Source organism: Tiliqua scincoides, chromosome 1 (assembly GCF_035046505.1).
Source record: "Tiliqua scincoides isolate rTilSci1 chromosome 1, rTilSci1.hap2, whole genome shotgun sequence".
In the NCBI taxonomy this organism is placed as follows: Eukaryota; Metazoa; Chordata; class Lepidosauria; order Squamata; family Scincidae; genus Tiliqua; species Tiliqua scincoides.
Genome location: NC_089821.1, coordinates 305458415 through 305472888, shown reverse-complemented (window position 1 = coordinate 305472888; position 14474 = coordinate 305458415). Strand labels below are relative to the sequence as shown.

The 14474-nt window shown below is 46.2% G+C and overlaps 2 pseudogenes; one reads left to right on the top strand and one right to left on the bottom strand.

The window, feature by feature from the left end:
* Window positions 1-356: 356 nt before the first annotated feature.
* On the bottom strand, window positions 357-476 carry LOC136638117 (5S ribosomal RNA; annotated as a pseudogene).
* Window positions 477-1584: 1108 nt separating this feature from the next.
* On the top strand, window positions 1585-1703 carry LOC136637176 (5S ribosomal RNA; annotated as a pseudogene).
* Window positions 1704-14474: the final 12771 nt, after the last annotated feature.

Sequence of the window (14474 nt, the reverse complement as noted above, 5' to 3'; positions counted from 1 at the left end):
ATTTGAATGCACTTGGACTCAAGTGGAGGTTTCAAGAGGCACACACTACATATTTCACTAAACCCACAAATGGATCAGAACAGAATAGAACAGCATTCCTCAAAATTTGTCCCCTTCTGTACCACTTCTCATGGCCCATGTTTTGGAAGTACCACTGGAAGAAACTTTGATGACATCAGTGGCATCACTAGGATTCGTGTCACCCGGTGCAGGAGGCCTGCGCATCACCCTATGCAGTGGGCGGGGCAACGCCGCAGTTGGTGGGCTCATAGGATTGGGCTCTGCATCTTGGATGAGTCCAGCATCCTTGGCAGGAAAATGGTTGGCAGCCTTCAGTCTCAAAAGACTATGGTATAAGCCTACAGCACCCGGTATTCCCAGGCGGTCTCCCATCCAAGTACTAACCAGGCCTGACCCTGCTTAGCTTCCAAGATCAGACGAGATCAGGCATGTGCAGGGTAACAGTTGCTGCAAAATGCCGCGATTTTAACCTGTCACCCTCCCTGGCACATCACTCGGTGCAGCCTGCACCCCCCACACCCCCCTAGTGATGCCAGTGGATGACATCATCACCAGTTACTTCTGGGTTGGGAGGCAGGTATGATTCAAAAAACATTAGTAAGAGGCTCAGGATGGATGGGTGGGCTTCTTCTAGCATGCAAAAAGCATATTTTGGAGCTCTGCCTGCCAAGCAAATTGCTGTTTGTTGCATTGCATCACTGGTTTTACTGCTGGGTGGCAGGTGTCTGGAGATCCCATGAGTGCCACCAGATACCACCTCAAGTACCAGTGGTGGTACCCATACCACTAGTTGAGAAACACTGGATTAGAATTGAGTAGAACTGATGCATTCATGTCAGTTGCACCAGTGGACCACAACCAGTTTTCATTTGTTTAGCTTTAACATAGAGAAAGAGAGAAATTACTGAATAGCAAGGAGGGCAAGTCCTCTGCCCTGAATGTGAATCACAGTCCTGTTGCCCATTCAGAAAGTTCAGCAGAGTCCCCTACTTTGGGTCCTGCCATGACTGGAAGCACTGCTGATGGGCACATAGAAGAGGTCTTCTTGGTGGTGGCGCCTGGAATCTGGCACTCTCTCCGATAGCAGAGTAGGTTGACTTCCTCCCTGGTTGCAGTTTGGCATAAAGACCTATTGATTTCTCCAGACCTCCGATTTGCCTTAGCATCCAATTCTTTGCCTGAATTGTCTCTGGCCTTGAGAATAGCATCTTAATCCCTCTGTATTAATGTTCACCTTTATTCCTAATTACTGCTAGTTTTGACATTTTGAATGAGCTCACTATGCGGTGTGCCACAGGCACCTTCAGAGATGGAGGAGCAAGTTCTACATTTTGGAAATGAGGCAGATGGCAGGTGTGCAGCAGAGGTGATTTCAGAAAGTTCTCATCACAATGTGGTAAGCTGCACCTGCTGAAATGGCCTATTCTGCGCAGTTGCTGAACATGCTGGAGCCTTGCTGGTCTCCTTTGCATCTGGCCATCTTAGGAGGAAAGATGGACAGATGCAGAAAATAACTTAAAACTGTTGGAGGTTGGAATTAAAGGTGGATCTTGGGTCCAGTAAGGCTGCAAAACTGTTACCCTGCACATGCCTGATCTCATCTGATCTCGGAAGCTAAGCAAGGTCAGGTCTGGTTAGTACTTGGATGGGAGACCACCTGGGAATACCGGGTGCTGTAGGCTTATGCCATGATCTCGGAAGCTAAGTAGGGTCAGGCCTGGTTAGTACTTGGATGGGAGACCGCCTGGGAATACCGGGTGCTGTAGGCTTATGCCATGATCTCGGAAGCTAAGCAGGGTCAGGCCTGGTTAGTACTTGGATGGGAGACCACCTGGGAACACCGGGTGCTGTAGGCTTATGCCATGATCTCGGAAGCTAAGCAGAGTCAGGCCTGGTTAGTACTTGAATGGGAGACCGCCTGGGAATACCACGTGCTGTAGGCTGATACCATAGTCTTTCGAGACTGAAGGTTGCCAACCAACCACTCCCGTAGGCTGTTGTAATTCTATGTTCTTATGCAGAACTATTGAAATCAGTGAGATGCACTGCAGTCCCTTACATGAAGTGTCTTACACTGCATCAGATCATTGAGGGGGTGAGTACTATCTGCTCTGCCAGCAGCGATCTAGGCTCTCAGAGGCAGAGTTTTGCCCTGATCATGGAGATCCTTTTAGCTGGAGATTGAGCCTAGGATTTTCGACATTCAAAGCATGTGCTTTACTCCTGAATTCTGACCCTGTGCACATTGACTTAGAAGTGGATTCTGTTCCACTCAAGGTAACCTTTTCCCAAAGTATGCCTGTAAGTGATTGCAGCCTAAGTATAAATACATTTGGGCTAGCCCAGTGGTTCCCAAACTTTTTGGCACCGGGACCCACTTTTTTAAATGACACTCTATTGGGACCCACCTAGGTTTACCAGACTTTAAAAAAAGATCTAGAAAGAAATAATGCTTATTTATAATAACCAGAAAAAAGTCCCTCAAACATTTCTCTCCCTATATTTACATGCTTGCAAACTGCAGAAGCTGAGTTCTTTGCAGGGTAATTAGCAGTTTCAGTAGCTGATTTTTGAATAGCCTCAGGGCTTGAGGCAATTAATTATCTGATCTTTCCACCACCCTTTGGCGACCCACCAGTGTGTCCCGACCTATAGTTTGGGAACCACTGGGCTAGATCACGATGGATTCTGCAACCCCTCCACAAAGCTTACTACCAAAACAATGAATTCAAGAAATACACTGTTGAAATGACAAGCGTTGGAATCTCCCCATGCTTCATAATGAACATTTGAGGCATCAAGCATAGGAAGACAGATTGGAGCTGCACAGTAAACCTTTTCCTTTTCAGCTCTGAAAACCCTGTGATAAGAGCTAAGCTGAGCAGTCAATGGGCTTTAAATGAATACAAGCGAAGATGCAGTTTAGGAATTACGAGATGTTCAAAGGATCCAGCATCTTGAGTCTCTTTAATTAGTAATGGGAATGAGTATCACCAGGTTGGAAGGAATGAAACAGTAGCTGTTGCCACGCTGTCTGTCTTCGATACAAGCCCCCCTGCCTCCCACCCCCGTCTTTTAGTATATGTTTCATTATGGAATGCAAGATTAAAGCTTTAATAAAGTCTTTATTAGTTGGCAGATGGTTCCAAGAGTCTTTTTAAATGTGATGATGAAGGAAATACTGGCAGGCTTTTCAAGTTACACTTCAGCAGAATATTAGCCCCCAAAGTCTTAAAGGATTTTCCCCCTTCCTTGTATCATCACAGCTTAATTCTTTTTCTGAAAAACTTGAGATTATCTCGACCGAAACGGAACGCGAGGGGGATACGATGGCCTTGTATCGGTGGAAGATCGGTTGTTCCCCAGGACCTGAATGGAAGTGGTGAGAGAGCAGAGCATTCAACAGAGCAGCCATTGTGGAGAGGTTTAAATTTGTCCAATCTGAAATAGTGCTGAAATTTCTGGATGCAAAATGAAACCCAACAAAGAGGTACTGAGGTCTCTTGAAGAGTGAGGGCCAAAACATGTGGGCTTAATATTGCTTATAAAATAAGCAGCTGCTTTGCAGTGCAATGTGGATCAGGACCACACTGGAGGGGACTGGGCTTTAACATTTCCCCTGCTGAGGTCCCTAACTGAATAGCCTTTTTGCCTTGGCAGCTACTGTTTGACAGCAGGAAATATCTTCAACTGGGGACTTTTTCTCCTCCAATAGCAGCTAAGAACATAAGAAGAGCCCCGCTGGATCAGGCCAAAGGCCCATCTAGTCCGGTTTCCTGTATCTCACAGTGGCCCACCAGATGCCTCAGGAAGCACACAATAAGATACCTGCACCCTATGGCCACTCCCTTGCATTAGACGTTCTGAGGTAGCCTACTTCTAAAACCAGGAGGTTGTACATACCTGGCTTGTAACCTGTGATGGACTTTTCCTCCAGAAATCTGTCCAGTCCCCTTTGAAAGGCATCTAGGCCAAACACCATCATCACATCCCGTGGCAAGGAGTTCCACAGATTAAATAATTAATTCCACAGATTGAGCTGTGGGAATCTGAATTGGAGTAGGGTTAATGGCATCAGGTAGGGTCTAGTGAAATTTCAAAAGCCTGAATGTGGCTCTACTAGGCAGATCATTTCATGGTTAAGGGGTGGAACTTCAGGGTCTTCCATGGCACTTTGACTCTTGTTTGTTGCTTCTGTTCCTCTCTACAGCTCTTCATATGAAGGGAAGAAGTTGCCTTAATTGGTCAACCATTAGTCTGCCTATTCCCACTGGTAGTAGCCTTCCAGGGTCTTAGACAGAGATCCTTCACATTCCTGCTGTCTAACAACATTTCAACTGCAGATATAGGAACAGGAACAGCATGTGGGGATGCAAGACTCAGTAACTGCAGCTCAGTGGTACAGAATGTGATTTGCATGCAAAAAGTTCTGGGGTTTAATCCCCAGAATCTCCAGGTAGGGCTGGGAAAGACTCTTGCCTGAAACCCTGGAAGTCAGAGCAGACAGTGCTGACACAGGTGGACCAACAGTTGGACTCAAAATAAGAACATAAAAACGGCCCCACTGGATCAGGCCATAGGCCCATCTAGTCCAGCTTCCTGTATCTCACAGCAGCCCACCAAATGCCCCAAAATAAGGTAGTAGCATATATATTCCATACTGGGTTGAGAACCCTGCACAGCAAAGGGTGCTGTGCGTGTGGTTTCACAGTGCTGGACTGAGTATGCAGTTTCCATAGGACATAAGAACTGCCCCACTTGATCAGGCCATAGGCCCATGTAGTCCAGCTTCCTGTATCTCAGTGACCCATCAGATGCCTCAGTCTTCAGTCTAGAAAAGAGGTGCCTGAGGGGGAAAAATAGAAGATCATGCAGGAGATGGACAGAGTGGATAGAGATGCTCTTTTCCCTCTCGCATAACACCAGAACCAGGGAACATCCACGAAAGCTGAGTGTTGGAAGAGTTAGGACAGACAGAAGAAAATATTTCTTTACGCAGCATGCAAATAGTTTGTGGAACTCTTTGCCACAGGATGTAGTGATGGCATCTTGCCTGGATGCCTTTAAGAGGAGACTGGACAAATTTCTGGAGGAGAAGTTCATTACGGGTTACAAGTCATAGTAGGTATGTGCAAGCTCTTGGTTTTAGAGGCAGGCTGTCTATGATTGCCAGATGCAGGGGAGGGCACAAGGATGCAGATTGTGTCTGTTGTCTTGTGTGCTCCTGAAGCATTTGGTGGGTCACCGTGAGATACAGGAAGCTGGACCAAATGGGCCCTTGGCCTGATCCAGCGGGGCTCTTCTTATGTTCTTATGCCTCAGGGAGGGCACAAGACAACAAGAGACCTGCATCCTGGTGCCATCCCTTGCAACTGGCATTCTGAGGTAACCCACTTCTAAAATAGGGAGGTTGCACATTACACTTCATAGCTAGTAACCCGTGATGGACTTTTCCTCCAGAAATTTGTCCAATCCCCTTTTAAATGCATCTAGGCCAGATGCCATCACCATATCCTGTGGCAAGGAGTTCCACAAACTAACTACATGCTGAGTAAAGAAATATTTTCTTTTGTCTGTCCTAACTCTCCCAACACTCAATTTTAGCACTTAATTTCTGGTTCTGATGTTAAGAGAGTCTCACTATCCACTCTGTCCATCCCCTGCATAATTTTGTATGTCTCAATCATGTCCCCTCTCAGGTGCCCTAGGAACCTGTGCTGGATCTGCTCAAAGGCTATTTAGTCTAGGGTTCACCTGCCAGGTCTAAGGCCAAGCAGCCAACCAAATGATTCCTGGCAACAGATCATGGGTGACAGTGGTGTGCATAAATATCTAGGCCGGGGTGGTGATGCTTCTTGTGCTCTTTTAAAGCTAAGAGTTCTCCGCCCCGCCCCCCCCACATCCTTCTCTTCTGTTTTGCATTTATAATATGCCGTGAATCTGAAATGTAGTCTGCACTGTTATCCTGCCTGCAAAATGTAATTTGATTCTTTCCCCCTCTTAGTGTTTGATGAGAAGCCTTTGTATTTTCATGCTTTAATACAATCTGGAACATAATTACAAATGACTCACCGATAATCTCAGTCATGGAGCTCTCTGAAATTAGATGATAATTTAGCCTGGAATTTGTGTAGCAAGAACTAAGGCAAGACAATTTATAATGATTCCAATCAAGAGATCTCTCCTCCAGCCCCCCCTTTTCCCGTTTTCTCAAGAGCTGCTGCTCTGTAAACTGCTAAAGGCCAAGAAATCTTGAGACCTCTTCTGCCCCTCACTGTCTCCCAGATAAACGATTCTTGTATATTTTCATCATTTTACAAATTCTGGTACTCCCTAGTGACAGGTGGGGGGGGAGACACATTCAATGCGCCAGACCAGGTTGACCTGCTTGGGGAGGTGAGAAAGAGGCACTGAGTTCAAATGTAGTTGTATCCCAAAAGTGATGGGTCTGCAGGAAACTATGTCCCCCAAAGCCCTTTTACACATTATAGAGCAGCAAACCTGAGTGTATGCCCTGGTGGGCCCAGTTAGAGATTGGGGGAGGGGGGAATGTGCAGCTGATGCTCTTGGCTTCTGCCATTGTCAGGAAAAGGGAATCCTGGGAGTAGCACCTAGTGGTTAATGTGCATGGTTTCTGGTTTCCCTTTACTAGACCAATAGCTGAATGGGGGGAAAAGTTTTGGTAGTTGTGTCTACTGCCACCATCCCAGGCTACAGAGACCAGGCTGGGGGGTGGGGAGGAATCTGGGAAAAAAGCACTCTGAGGAGTACACTGAAACCCAGGGGTTATTATTAAAAGTCAAACCCACTGCAATGTCTGCAGGGTGAATAGTGTCAGTCCACTGTTTTGCCCATGAACGTGAACCTGGCAGACAAAAGGTTGAACTATAATTAGTTTATTATAAGTCCAAAAGAAAAGGGAATTAATAATATGAGGAAAAAAAGTGGCTAACAAAAGCACAAGCAGGCTGATGGAAAATGCCTGAGCTAGGCTGGAAAGCCCAGAGAAAAGAATGAAGTAAAGAAAGCACAAAGAAAAGCATGAAATGGATGCAGTAACTCGCAGATGGAGCCCCCAGAAGTTGCTGCTACCTTAAAAGCCATTTCTGCCCAGCGTGGCATATACGCAACAGGGATTAAATGTATACCCCTGTGGGCTGGGCAGAAATAGGTTAAACCTGGGAAAGTTTACATGCTGGCTGGAGTAACATAGCAGACAAGATAACAAAAAGCCCTTTCATGTAGCTAGATGGTTTCTCGCATTAGCAACTTACAATGCTCAAGGAATCCCCAGTCCTTGCACCTGTAAGTGAGTTCTCCTCTCTGAGCTGCCAGTGAATGGCACACTCAGGTTACTGGCAGGGAACTACCCGTGCTTCCTATGGACCAGGAGATATATGACTTTGCTCTGATGATGTCATCAAGTTGCTTGGAATGAAGTGGAACCCAGCTGGTCCCGGCATCCCACCCCCCCCAACCTAGCTGGACAGGCCTGGCTGCCCGTTCATTAAGCACATGCAAATCCTGAAGCTCCCTTTATGGTGAGGAGCCATGAAGTGCCATGAATGTGTTGGTCTCTCACTGCCAAAGATGATCCTTCTGCAAAATTTAGTCTGCAGTGCAGGACAACCTGTCATCTGCCCTGCCTGTCTGTCTGACATTCCCATACTTGGTACAGACTCCTTCTAGAACATAAGAACAGTCCCACTGGATCAGGCCATAGGCCCATCTAGTCCAGCTTCCTGTATCTCACAGCGGCCCACCAAATGCCCCAGGGAGCACACCAGATAACAAGAGACCTCATCCTGGTGCCCTCCCCTGCATCTGGCATTCTGACATAGCCCATTTCTAAAATCAGGAGGTTCCGCATACACATCATGGCTTGTAATCTGTAATGGATTTTTCCTCCAGAAACTTGTCCAATCCCCTTTTAAAGGTGTCCTGTGGCAAGGAGTTCCACAGACCAACCACATGCTAAGTAAAGAAATATTTTCTTTTGTCTGTTCTAAATTTTAACACTCAATTTTAGTGGATGTCCCCTGGTTCTGGTGTGAGAGTGTAAAGAGCATCTCCCTATCCACTCTGTCCATCCCCTGCATAATTTTGTATGTCTCAATCATGTCCCCCCTCAGGCGTCTCTTTTCTAGGCTGAAGAGGCCCAAACGCCGTAGCCTTTCCTCATAAGGAAGGTGCCCCAGCCCAGTAGCTTCCCCTCATTTAGACTTAAATGTACGTTGCAGGGCAGGGGCTAACTGGAGTGGGAAACTAGTAGGTAACCATCAAGGTTCTCACTCTATGTTTCTCCAGTCCTGACACCCCCACCCCCAAAACAGTGTGCCATGTGTGTGCATGCACACATAGGTGCATTGCACATATACTAGCCCCATCCCAGCAGTTTAGTACAATGTCACAGAAGAAAAGTCAACATGGAGCCAGGCCTGTGCCCCAAAACTGTGTGGCTGCGAGCTTCACGTGTGCTGAGGGGAAGACATCACTCAATGGTAGAAAACCTACACTGCAAGCATAAAGTCCCAGATCCAGTCCCACCATCTCCAGTTACCTGCAATTGGGATTTCTGTCAGCCACTGATGGGGAGGAACATAAGAAGAGCCCTGCTGGATCAAGCCAAAGGACTATCTATTCCAGCTTCTTGTATCTCACAGTGGCCCACCAAGTGCTTCAGGGAGCACACAAGACAACAGACACAACCTGCACCCTGGTGCCCTCCCCTGCAACTGGCAATCAGAGGCAGCCTGCCTCTAAAACCAAGTGCTTGCACATACCTACTATGACGTGTAACCCATAATGAACATTTCCTCCAGAAATTTGTCCAATTCCCTCTTAAAGGCATCCAGGCAAGATGCCATCACTACTTCCTGTGGCAAGGAGTTCCACAAACTAATTACACGCTGGGTAAAGAAATATTTTCTTCTGTCTGTCCTAACTCTCCCAACACTCAGCTTTCGTGGATGTCCCCCGGTTCTGGTGTTATGTGAGAGGAAAAAGAGCGTCTCTCTCTATCCACTCTGTCCAGCCCCTGCATAATTATGGGATCCTAGGTAACGACTTCCAGCCAGATTAGACAGTGCACCAACAGCCCAAGCTCATTGGCACATTGTGTTGGCAGGCTGCAAGGGTTGTGGGTGCAGCACCCTCTATGTTGTTCTGAGGCGTGCATCCACCTGCACAAGGACCAGATGGGGTCCACAGATCAGCTGTTGATGGACCCTGGTTGAGAGGTTAATTTTGGGAGTGGGTTCAGGTGGGGTCAGGCGGGCTGAGGTCAGGCCCGGGGCAGGTCCCGGTATCAGTGGCGGCAGCATCCACGGGATCCAGAACTCTTGTCCTGGACCTGACACCATTCCAGTGCCCTTGTAACCATTGGTCAGGACCCTAGAAGGTGGGACGAGGTTTATTCCTGCTAAGCAGTTGGGTAAGAAACTGCCTGCACCTTTTCTCATGCAAAAGTCTGCTGACTTCTCCCCGCTGCCCTTCAAGTGCAAAAAAACAAACAAGTAAAGCTGACAAGTAGGGATAGGACTTTAAACATCCTGGAAGGAGCGGTTCACCTTTCCACTCACCCTAACAGACCCAGCCCTTCATGCAATGCTTTCCATGCCTCCGATGAGATCAAGTCTCTTTCTCTGGCGCAATTTCCAATGCAGACAGTTGTTTTGCCCTGAGGGAGTCATGTACAAGGAATGGTCTGCAAAATTAGGCTTGTCAGACCAATGTCTCACATGTGCCACTGTTCAAAGGACGCTGGTATCAGTTCCTTTTCCTGCAGTCCTGTCTAATGGAGTAACAAGTGAAAACAAGGCTAGTTCAGAAACTCAGAAGCTGGTATTATGTTAACAAGGATCAGTGGCATAGCTAGAGAAGAGTACAAAGCACTAAGTTTTGCAGGGAGCCTCGCTGCAGGCCCTTCCCTTCAGAGCCATTCTGGGCAGGGGGAGCAAAACGGAAGCATACGCCTGCTTGGACTGGATCCAAAGGGGAGGGGCCACTTGCATGCTGTAGGGAGGCTCCCTGCAAAACTTAGTGCTTTGCACCCCCTCTAGTTACGCCACTGACAAGGATCCACTTGCCTGTTGAATGCTTGGACTTCCACTTCAAAGAGAGGATCTGCCAGAACAGAGATGGTTCAGTCCCTCAGGACATTTTGTGAGGATGGCTCTAGCCCACAGCAAGGGTTGAACCAGTGACCTTAAGAGGGGGGGTTCGGTCTGTGTGCCACCATCCAGCTCTGGCCAAAGGAGTAAACTACAGGCAAACTGTCCACAGAAACCTCCATACCCCAAAAGGCCTGGTCAGATCAGGTGATATGCACTGACTCCTATCAAAATTGCCAGACCCCATGATTCATTGAGCCTAGAATCACACAATACATCTGATGTCTGGTTTGACCTGGAATTTTCATGTCTCTTTTTGTGAGGAACAAGCGTGTGAGGTGCCTTGGATGTGCGTCAAGGGAGAACAATGCATGCCTTGCCCTTGAGTCAGAAGGGAATCATTTAACCAGACTGACTTTTGCTGGAGCTTCAAGTGTAGCTTGTGTGTGGGATTCTTTGAGTTGGAAATCCATGCAGTTCTGATGACCCTTGGACTAGAGAAGTGGACTTTAGTGTTCAGAATTATTTATTTAACTGTTTTTATCCTACCTTTTTGATTCAAGGGCTTAAGACACCTTACAAATCAGTTTTGAAATTTAAAAATGTTAAGATTAATAAAAATAACATACTGTAAAACATAGCAAATATTTTTTATAAAGTAATAAGCTGGAAGAGAGCAGAAAACCAGTATTATAGTGTCTAGTACCCAAGCCAATTGAGGTTCAATTGGCCATTTCAAGCCAATTGTAATGAGATAGTCCCTGAAAGAAAGTGATCAGATGGGAGGGGGTTTAATTTCCATTGTAGCATCTTACAGCTTTAATTAATGACCTCGATTAACTGAAGTCACCCAGATTCCCCCAGGAAGCAAGCTGATAGTCTTCCTCTGTTGTTTGTCTCCAGTATCTGATAGACAGAGGTGCCTCTTTTGGGCACTTTTGGCTTTCATGCTAATTAACATGTATTGCTGGGGTGCCTCGACAGAGGAATTGATGTGGAATTGGATTGTGAAAGTGGAAAATTGAAAACCACTGGTTTACAACATGGGAGAATTTCAATTAATGCCTGATGGAAAAAGAATATTCACTGTATAAATTCATTATTAATGAATTTCACTGATGAAGTAATCACAACAAATCATCCATTTTCTTCTCCTTCAATTGTGGGTGCTGGGAAAGGCTATGCTATCATTTGAGCACCGTGTACCCCGTCCCTTTTTAAATCAGTGTAGGGTATTACATATTTTCATACCTTCAGGCCAATTTTTGAATTATGGCTGTGAGAAATTGGGATGGGGGCCATCTTTCCATAATCAGGTCTTGTTCAATGATGAAATAGAATCAGGTCCAGGGCTAGAAGTGAGGCAGGCTTCAGAACAAAGGCAGCATTGCAGATGGGTGAGTTTATATGAATTAAGGAGTGTGGTAAGAGCTTTGGCACGTAATTGGTGGACAGTCAGAAACTAAGTAAGGTCCATGCCCAATAGCACAGGCCAACAAACATTTTGCTGTCTAAAAGTTTGGCCTATTCCTGGGTATATTTGGGGTGCTACACCAGGTGATGTGCACGGGCGGGGGGAGAGTGACATCACTATCAGCCAAAATTTTAAAAATTTTGGTATTTTTGAATATCTTTATGTTATATATCATTCAGTGTGTAATTTCATGCGAAATGCAATAGAACAAAACACATTGAAATATCTCTGTTCTATCAAAAGTTATTGCCAAAACAACGGTGGGGTGAGGCAATGGTGCATCAACACACCCACCACCTGGGAGGAGGTCCATCATGGAGTGACACAAACCCTAGTAAGTGCTAGGGGTGCTGATTCCAAAAATGAAATCCGTTTTGCCCTATCATGTTTAGTTTTGGAGATACAAAGCTGGGAATACAAACCATTCCCAAGCAAGGCTACGTCCTATCTGTAAAACTAGATGTAACTGGGCAAAAATGATGCCATTTTTGGAATCAGCACCCCAAATTCATATAAAACCACCATAGATTTTGAAAAAAAAAGTTTTTCTGATCCTCAATTTTGCAAGCCTGCTGTCTGCCCTAGCTGCACATTGTGTTGTTAAACATGTAGCCTGGTCCTTTCATGCTAGCTCTCTCAACTGAAATATCAGCCACAGAAGCAGGAGAGAGGTCAATCATGATTGGGATAATGGTATGGATCTGCCTCCTTATTCCAGAGTAACGATTGACATCTTGGAAGCTAAGCAGGGAAGCTAAGCATCTTGGAAGATTGATCTTGGAAGCTAAGCAGGGTCAGGCTTGGTTAGTACTTGGATGGGAGACCGCCTAGGAATACCGGGTGCTGTAGGCTTATACCATAGTCTTTCGAGACTGAAGGTTGCCAACCAGGGGATTGACATCAGAAAATGCTGGAGAAAGACAGCTTAGGATAACATCACCTTAGCAGAACACCAAAAAAAGACAAGAGGAAGGGGAATTGGCCTTTGGTGCAAGCTTCCGAGATGTTCGTACTTGGCAGCAAACTCCTCTGAAATCAATAGGACTTCTGCATAAATAAGATTTGGTGGGTTGGGTGCATTTGAGAGTGAATGGAGTGGACCATTTGTATTGTTGGTCCTGGTCTGTAAGACAGCCTCAAGCAGCTTCTTTCTGCTTGTGATTTTTTCTGTGGGTAACACTGATGTCCAACAGATGGATGTTGGGGAGATTCACAGGTTGATCTTTGTAAAGCCCTTTGATGCTTAAGAGTCAACTGTGCAGTAAATGTGTTATTATCTTGTTAGTGATGCAGGCTAATTATCCTGATCTGAGAGTTACGTATAAAAAAGAAAGAAAGACAGAAAAGGCAGTTGATCAGGAGCGGCTTGAGAAGGAGAACTCATCCCAATAAAGGGCTTGTCTCCTTTCATCTGACAACCCTGTTTCTGTCAGGGACCTGCCTGCCCTGCCCTGGATTGGATGTTTCAGGCACGATAGAAGCAGTGCCCTCCCTGCCTTCACTGACCAGGAGAGAACACTGTTTTCAGCGTGCAGGCTCAGCCCTGAAACACGTGGTGTGATGATGATGATGATGAAGAAATTGCCTCTGAGAATGTGCCCTTGCCAATAAGAAATCCTATCTAGGCACTACACACCTGCAAGGAAAAGAGAGAGGGACCTCACACTCCTAAGGAGTGAGAGTAGAGCCATGCCACGCATCCAGCAACATCAGATATTCTCCAATATTGCACAGAAGAACATTGGGAGATGCTTGGAACACCCTGATTTTCATAACAAGGGTCACTGGCTGGGCTGCCTTCCCCATTACTACACATTCCTCCTTCCCTGCTGGGGTCATTGAATCTGAAATTGCCTGTCCACCGATTTAAAAGCAAGGTGGTGTCTCTTCTTTTGGGAAAGAGCTAGTAGAAAAAAATAACTGTCCCATAATACGGGGGTGGTCAAACTCCAGTCCGGGGGTCATTTGCAGCCCTCGGGGACCACCAATCTGGCCCACAGGAAGCCCCCAGTCTCCAATGAGCTTCTGGCCTATCAGAGACTGTTGGAGCTTGTGCTGGCAACCACCAGACACAAGCTGCAAGCTGAGTTAGAGCAAGGCCTTTCATAGTCTCCATGTGTTTTCCCTGGAAATTATTTTAACTCCCCCTCCACCATTGCCTCTGAACAACTTATTTCTCCATGTGCTTCTGGCTTGGTCTGTATGCAAGACCAAGATTCACTGTATGCAAGACTCACTGTGCAAGAGGTGTGTGGCAAACAGTTCATTGTTCTCATATGATTCTACATGCCCGTATCATAGTTCTCATGTGTATTATAAATCAGCTCAGTAAAATTCATTTGTTCATATAAGTTCCATCTTTAATGTATCCATTTATGTAAATTTATTCAAATTTGAAATATAAATTGAATCCTTTTCCCCCCCCGGCCCCTGACATGGTGTCAGAGGAATGATGCGGCCCTCCTGTCAAAACGTTTGCCCACCCCTGCATAATATGTTTGACATGTAATTCAACCGCTACAGTATGTAAAAATGTCAGCAATGCACTGCTTGCTGCCTGAAGGCAGCGCATGTGTGCATAAGGCACCAGATGCAACTTCTGCTTGCTCAGAGATGTCACTGCTCACTGCTAGAGACTGTGGTGGGGTGGGGGGTGAGGGCCTCGAAGAAGCCCAACTCAGCACAACAAAATGTTAAAAAGACAAAATTGGACCAATGATTTTGCCAGGAGCAGGGAGTAGATAATGGACTGTCACTGACAAACAGGAACAGTTGGAAAGTGTAAAATCACCTGCAAGATCCTCTCCTAGACTGGACTCCTTCAGCCTGCAGGAGGGGGTTGGAGAAAATCAAGTTTTTAATGATCC